The sequence below is a fragment of the Phoxinus phoxinus genome, assembly GCF_949152265.1.
Source record: "Phoxinus phoxinus genome assembly, chromosome: 9".
NCBI lineage: Eukaryota > Metazoa > Chordata > Actinopteri > Cypriniformes > Leuciscidae > Phoxinus > Phoxinus phoxinus.
This window is the reverse complement of record NC_136884.1, coordinates 26,055,042-26,063,304: the sequence shown is the minus strand read 5'-3', so window position 1 is coordinate 26,063,304 and position 8,263 is coordinate 26,055,042.

The following is an 8,263-nucleotide window of genomic DNA, read 5'->3' as shown; positions in this document are numbered from 1 at the left end:
AAAATGTTGGATATTTTGTTGATATTAAACCATTGAAGGAAAAATACATTGTCTGTTTTATAAAGGAAATTCTGGGTCGGGGATAATTTTCCCTGGACAAGTGTGACTAAAGTTAAACAGAAACTTTGTGAAGCCCGCTTAGAAACAATTTATGCATTTCTGTGCAGCTTATGAAAATGAATATTCTGCAAATGATAATGATGAAGATTATGATTTGGCTTTTGTGATTGAATCCGCCACTGGTGGACTGTAAAAGAATACAGATAACTGCTTATCAGCTCTGTTTGCATTCCTGATTGGGAACACACTGCTTTAAGGGTGTGCAGTAAGTTGGAGCTGTTTGAAAGCTCACAGTGATCAAACTATGGGCAAGGTGACAGAGAGTGTTTTAATTGTGGTCAGCAGGGTCATTTAGCAGTAACTGTAAATGCCCACTCAGAAAGGTGTAAAAGAAAGTAGTAATGTGAAAGTGACGTGTATTAATGTGGGTTTGAAAGTAGAACAGTATTTGAATGACGATATTAAAGTTTTCGTCTGAGAAAGAACTAAGAATGTGAACGCAGTGCTAAGGAAAGTGAAAAGAATGTGCAAGTAAATGAGAAGAGAAAAGAAAGTCGATAGATGGAAGTCGTAAGAAGATTGAAAGTTAAAAGAAAGTTGAAAGATTTAAGTCAAAAGGAAATCATTTTAAAAGGAAAAGAACTAAAGTACCAGTAGATGTAAAATTACAGATAAGCAAAATATTTAAAAAAATACTGGTAACTAAAAGGGTGATTGTCTTTTAATGAAACGCAAAAAAAAGAAAAAAAAGGTAACTATGGTAATAGAGAACCTGACATCTAAAATTTAGATGAAATTTGAAAAGTTGTTGAGAACTAGAATAACTATTTGTATTTAAGATCAAATAACCAGAAGCAGTAGCACTGGGTTAACAGTTGCTAAATGTAAAAATGTGTAGAAAGGAATCTGATTAAACAAACAGCTTGAAAAAAAATTGGATTTGGCTGAAACTGCCAGTGTGACAGACTCAATCTGAGTTGAAATTTGTAATGTCTAAATTCCCTGATGTATGGGCAAAAGACAAGTAAAATTATTTTTACATTGAAAAACGTATGTAATTTCTGGCAAAGGTGCCTTAAGCTGGGCTAGAGTTAAAAGATAAAGTAGATAAAGTTGAGAATGTTTAGTATGAGAAACAGTGTACCAGTCCTGAAGGCCTCAGAGTCTCTCTCTCATTCAATGTAAGAAGGCTGTTATCTTAGCCTGTTATGATAAGCTATTTATAGAAAAGCACAGTGTTTCAGTTGAAAATTATAGACACAGAGATGTTAAAAGAAATCACGTTAAAGGAAATCATTGCCATTCAGAGGGCAATTTGTACTTAAATATTTTAGATTGTAAAACTGAATGACTTTAAAGAAGTCTTTAAAATAATAATGTAGACCTTAAATGACAGAAGTGACATTTTTTTTACTTGTTATTTTAGGACCAGTAACGTCTTTGTCTGATCTTAGCCTCCACCATGACACAGGACCGATGACCATGGCTATAGATGTACACTGAATAGACGGATGTGAATAAAGTTCACTGAGATTTTGTTGATTCGGACAGGTCTAACAGATTTGAGTGATTAAATACTGTTTGTTATTAATCTGTCTCCCTTAACACTATTAGGCAGTCCAGATGAGGTGACTCTTGAATGTGCCTTTCCTAAGCCCAACGCAGGGGGTCACGAAGCAAACACTGGGCATCTCCGGATGGAGGTGTTATATGTGAGAAAGGTATGAGAGTTGAGCGCTGATTTCTGGAGGCCACCGGGGTCAGCAGAGCATTGAGAGGTGAGATGCGCTGTGAGGAGTTACGGCAGTCTGACCCAGAAAATATGAGTTCCTCTATACCACTCACGAGAAACCGCATTCATTGTATGGCTTGTTTCCAATTGTGACAAGTGTCTGCAACTATGCCAGGGGACAACAACCTGATGGAAATTATAGATAAAGAGCTAATGAGAATGTGCTTTCAAGAGCCAGCTGAGACCATGAAGTGATTGTCATTATTTGTTGGGGAGACAGTAACAAAACGTATTAATTTATATCAGGAACATGATGTTGGTTGCCTTACGGGCAAGGAAAATTATAGAAGTGTTGTATTTCGAACTAATATGTCTATAAGATGGTTTTAACTCCTGAAGGTCATTAGACATGGTGATGGCTAAAGATGAAGACAGGTGAATTGAGAATTTATACAAGTATTCAAACTAAAGATAATCTTAGGAATGCTCATAGGATAATGCATTTTAGATTGTTGTAATGGTTCTAATTTGAGTTAAACATTTGTATATTAACATTTGTGAACTATTAAGGGTTCTAGACTATGATTAACTAAGTTTCAGTCTTAGGAGGCTGTTGTGTATAGTGAGAGAGACTGCTGAGTGGAGGAAGGGATGGTACTCTGTCTGTCTTTCTGTTATCAGGCCTGGTAAGGCAAGCTTAAACAAAATAATGATAATGAACCAAAATAACCCAGCTGACTTTTCTAAAGACAAATGAATAATGAACAGACAGAATTTGAAACGGTTTAAGAGGCCATGTAAAATTATTTAAAAGCTACAGGAAAATGTGAAGTTTAAATCTTATTTAAAACTTAAATATTTAGAGTTAATATAAAAAAGCAAACATTGGAAATGAGCGGTTAACATATGTGTGTCTAGCATGAGTGTGTGTGATGGTGACAGCCCTTTATGTCTTGTATGTGTTAGTTTGGGGGTACTAATATTCCGCCTGAATAGTGTGTATATTGTGTCTTTAACCTCTGGAGAGTTTTATCATTACAGATGGGTTAAGGCAAATTACAAGTTTTAAAGAAGGCAAATGCTGAGTGAATCTGATGAAAAGATGATAGAGAACATGGGACGAGCTTTAAGTTGATTGGCAATCAAGCTCTGTCTGGTAGTAATAACTTTTGTCATTTATGATGTGGATTTGAATTACTTTCTGGATCAGTTTAAAGGGACATTATGTAAGAATTACTCCTATCTAGTGGTGAATTTGTATTTTGCATTCAAACTAATTTTGCTCTCCAGCGCCTCACTTTTTCAAATGCGCATTGCATCTACGGTAGGCGATATGTACCAAAAAGCTTTGACAGGATGTCTTCTAATAGCACTTCGTCGAGTTTTCCTTCAGGTGAACAGGTGTGTTATTTCAAACAAACTGCAACATGACAACAAACAAACGAATGTTACAGTATGAATTACTGACTGTGAAAAACATGAAATATTGTAATTAGTAGTTATGCCTTCTTTATTCGTAATATTTTCTGAATTATGTTCATTGTTGATATCATCATCAGGGGTCTCATTTATAAAGCGTGCGTACGCACAAAACGGGGCTGGAAACGTCAGCTATAAAAAACTAACTTGACGGGAGAATGTGCGCACCTTTAAGCAAAATTTGAGCCGTGCGTACGCACATTCTGGAGACAAAGGGAATTGGCGACACAGATGGTGAGGTCGTGAACTGAAGTTAGGTTGTAGAAAAGAAATGTGAGAAGAACGATTATAAGAATTAATGAGATTTAATTTTCACTCCATTTCATACGTTATATCCACATTATCATGAAGATTAAATCCAACAGTGTTATTTGTGCCCATTGTTTTAGACTATATACATCTAGTAAAATCCAAACGTAATTCCAAAAATTATTTAGGCTATAAAAAATATTAATAATAATCAGCGCTGCCTTACAGTCACATTGTCCACAACGGGAGCGCAGGAGGACATGGCGCGACTATGTGATACAGAATAGCACGAAATACCCTTTTATTAGAGAACTGCAGAACACAGTGTAAAAAGGAAATATTTTCCTTAATGTACATATATCATAAAACGTCAAAGTCTGCAAATATAGTCATGAAGCACAATCGCTACTCATCATCTGTCCTAACTATTACGGTGTTCATTACAAAACCGCCAAGAAGCATGTGTTCACTATAACATTTTCGTCTTAAATTTTCGCCCACAAATTAATTATGTGATTTTTGTCAAGGTGTTAACGATCAGTCTATTTGCTAGAAACATATAAATCCTCCGGTGACCCGGGTATGTAATGCTTCATGATGGCACTGCTGGCACTGTTGGAGGATTACGCCAATGGCAGAATAAGAAGAGAAAGAGTTTTCAGGGACCATGATGATTTCCTGGCCCATGATGATAACTGGCTAATAAGCCGATTTAGATTCCCTAGAGCTGTGCTCTTGGATCTATGTGGCGAATTGGGTCCAGTATTAGAGAGGGCAACACGCCGGAACCATGCCATCCCAGTCCAAATACAAGTCCTCACCACTCTGGGGTTCTTGGCAACCGGATGTTTCCAGCGGGAATTGGCAGACAGGTAAATTATTTATATAAAACTATAAGTTTATATTTAACTAAAAACTATAAGTAATCCTCAAATTTGTCTCTAAGAGCTTTTTGTATATGAATTAATTATATTGGAATCTATCATCTCACCCTAGGTCTGGTATATCACAGCCGTCCCTGAGTGCCATAATATCTGTCGTTTTGAATGGTATACTCAATATGGTTAGTCGATACATCAGGTTCCCCTACACTGTGCGAGAACAGGCCGAAATTAAAATGCAATTTGCAGCAATGTCTGGTTTCCCAAATGTAATCGGCGCAATTGACTGCACTCATGTTGCTATAAGGGCACCATCTGAAAATGAATTTGCTTATGTTAATAGAAAGCATGTGCATTCTATTAATGTGCAAATCATATGTGACTCTAACATGACCCTCACAAACATTGTGGCACGCTGGCCTGGTTCAACACATGATTCCTTTATCTTGACACACAGCAGTGTAGGGAACAGACTAAATGCAGGCGCAGTACGTGATGGCTGGCTTCTTGGTGAGTTTAACAATATTAAAAAGTAGAAACCATAACAATTTTGTTTTTAATAGGCTATAATTATATCCTGCAAGCGACAGTGGCTACCCCCTGAGAAGCTGGCTCCTCACCCCATTTTTAAACCCCCCAGAGCGCAGAGGAAACTCATTATAACGAGGTCCACTCTCGTGCCCGTGTGGTTGTGGAGCGTGCCATCGGCATCCTGAAATGCAGATGGCGTGTCCTGGATGCCTCGGGTGGCAGACTTTTATACCATCCAGCAAAAGTGGGCAAGATTGTCAGGGCGTGTGGTGTTTTGCACAATATAGCACTGAGGAACGGTATTCCCCTCCCTCCTCCTGATCTCCCTCTACCCCAGCATTACGACCCCGAGCCACAGCCCCCTGGCCGACAAGAGGGATATCAACGAGGTGCAAGAATCCGTGAGGATGTCATGCGCCGTTTGTAAAGAAAGACAACACTCAAGGTTCATGTTTTAACTGCATCTTTTAATGATTGTGCAATTTCTTGCATCACTTCTCTCATCTGCCGTAGCTCATCTGCAACCCTGTTGACAGAGTTTATTGTCTCTTGCTGTAACTGCAGGACTGCGTCAGTGAGTACCCGACCACTTTTGGACGTGCCAGACGCAGAAGGGGAGCTGCTTTGAGCCGGACGCTGTGCATCTGCATCTGAGAACCCCTCACCCTGAACCTCCTGTTCACCCACAGCTTCAGACTCCGGAAGGACTGGAGGACAAACAATTGGCAACATTTATCCATTTATCACCCCACACACTCAAATGTACAGCGTTAATGATTAAAAATCTGTTTAACCTTGCTCCTCTGTGGTTTCAGTCACGTCAGTGTCTCCCTCCTTTTCCGACACAATACCACACACGCTGACCTCCCCAATTATAGCCGCGATTTTGCTGTCCACTGATGTGAGATCAGCTGTACTTGGGCCCCCACCAGTTGCAGCCACGCTCTGGCGGTGGGAGGACAGTTTTCTCTTTGCCTCCACCTTGAATGAATGAGAATCTTTATTTCACATATTTTGCTTACTGTAAGCACATGTAAATCATTTTTTTTGAAAATCAATATTGATATGTATATAGGTATTTAACCTAATAAAACACAAATGTAATATGTTGGTAAAAAATGAGTATACCTTTAGGTCGGACCATTTTTTCTTTAATTCCGGAACTGTCCGTTCTGTCCCACTGACACAATTGACGGCAGAAGCAATACTTTGCCACTCGCACTGCTTCTTTTTATTAGTGACCCCACTGCTGTGGCCACCAAATAACACAGTTTTCCGAGCCTCCACCTCCCCTACAAGTGTTTCAATCTCCGTGTCTGAGAAATTACGTTTTTTTCCTCTTTTCTCAACGGTCGCCATTATTCAAAGTAACAGAAATAGGCCTACACGTTTTCACTTTCTTGGATTGATTAATTAATTGATGGGTTTCCCAGGTAGGCCTATATATGGGATTCCACTCTCATTTACATGCCGATCAGAAATCATGAGGTGATTTGCATTGACTATTTATGGTTAAAAATGGGCGTGTACAGGGCGGGATATGAGGCTGGTTCACGTACGCACATCTGCGGGTGATCTGTGATTTATAAAGGGAACATTGCTTACAGGTGTGCGTACGCACGGTTTTATAAATCGGAATATTTTTTGGCGTACGCCATTTTTGGCTTTTAGACGCACGTAAACTTTTAGTAGGGATCCTACGCACAGTTTTATAAATGAGACCCCAGATGATTCAACAATAGGGAGAGGAAGAGGTAGAGGGAGAGGACAGAGAGGCAGTGGATCAGTGGGATCTAGGCGAGGAGGTGGACGACGAGGAAGAGGAGAGCGAGAGTCAATACCACGACGACAAAGATGCCCGGCAGCTACGAGAGACGATCTTGATAGAATTGAAAGTTTACAAAGGCAGAGAAGAGAAGCGACCGAGGTTTGTACAATTTATGTCTAGCAATAGCAATGAATTTTCATTGTCTGTACAGTTCTATGCATGTAGCAAAATATTCATAACTTGAGCTAATGGATTGTTTTTGAAAAAGGCGAGCTATATAAAATTAGCCACATTAGCTACATTAACTCTTGTTTTCTGTAATCTAATCTACGGTCACGTTTCCTTTTACGTTCTATTTTTGGCGACGATGTTTTCTTCTCCTGTGGCGTGGCATATGTATGGTCCATAATAACAATGCAATCCAGACTTTTAAACTTGCCGGTGCAGTTTCAAGCGCCTCTCGCTGCTCTGCACCTGCGTTTCTGCTGGTTTCAGTCACGTCACGTGACTGGCTGGCTCTGAACGAAAACGCGTTGTGGAAACGCGTTGGCTTAGTACTTTTTGTCCCTCTCTGCTATTATAGTTTTGCAAGATGGCGGAACTACATGGAAGCCTCCGTGGACCTACCCGTCCCATGTATATAAAGATAATAAATTCTTCATTTATAAGGATAAGTCAGATAATTGGCCGAGGTATTTGTACACCATTGAGGACATATTTATGAATAAAAATATTGATTTTAGATAATAAAATACCTAAAAAGATACTTATTGTCCCTTTAAGTATTTATGTAAATTGGAATTGTGGAGTTGTAGATCGCAGTCCATCGTGGATTGAAATAAAAGAAGATATTATAGATTTGACGGCAACAACAAAGTGACATATTGGCTGAGTCAATATCAAATTATCCATAGAGCCATTTATGATTATTGTAAACAGGAGGAGAATGTTGTTTGACTGACATTGACAAAGTCTGTACAGCACGACCTGACCTGATAGAAACAATTGATGACACAAAGGAGACAGCAGTGTTTCCCACAATAACCAAAAGTTGTCCACAATAGTGTTGAACAACCCAGAGACCATGCAGAAACAAACAAAAGTAAGAGAGAAAAAGAGAGAAAAGACCTCCCGCCGATCTCAACATTATTTAACCATATGCGCATGAATACAGTAAAGCACGTGAAAATACAAATTAGCAATTAACAGTAGGCCCTCAGTCCTGTGTAAATAGATGCAATGAGGTAGTGCTGATCAGATCTGAAGTACAAAAATACAAAATATGGTTTAGTCTTGTTAACTATATCCAGTAAGATTAAGGAAAAATAGCAGGTGCAGCAAGCTAGAAAACCACCTAATACTGAACAAATAGATAATTAAGTGAATCCACAACCTCTAAGGAATAATAGAACACAGATCCGAAAAGCTATTGGTGCTCACCCAGGAACCAAAGTCGCTGGCTTCCTCCGCAGAAACAAAGTCCTTCTCAACACTGTTGCATGTGATGCGAAGTCGCGCTGGATGAAACAGACCATATCGAGCACCGTCAATACCACGAAGCTG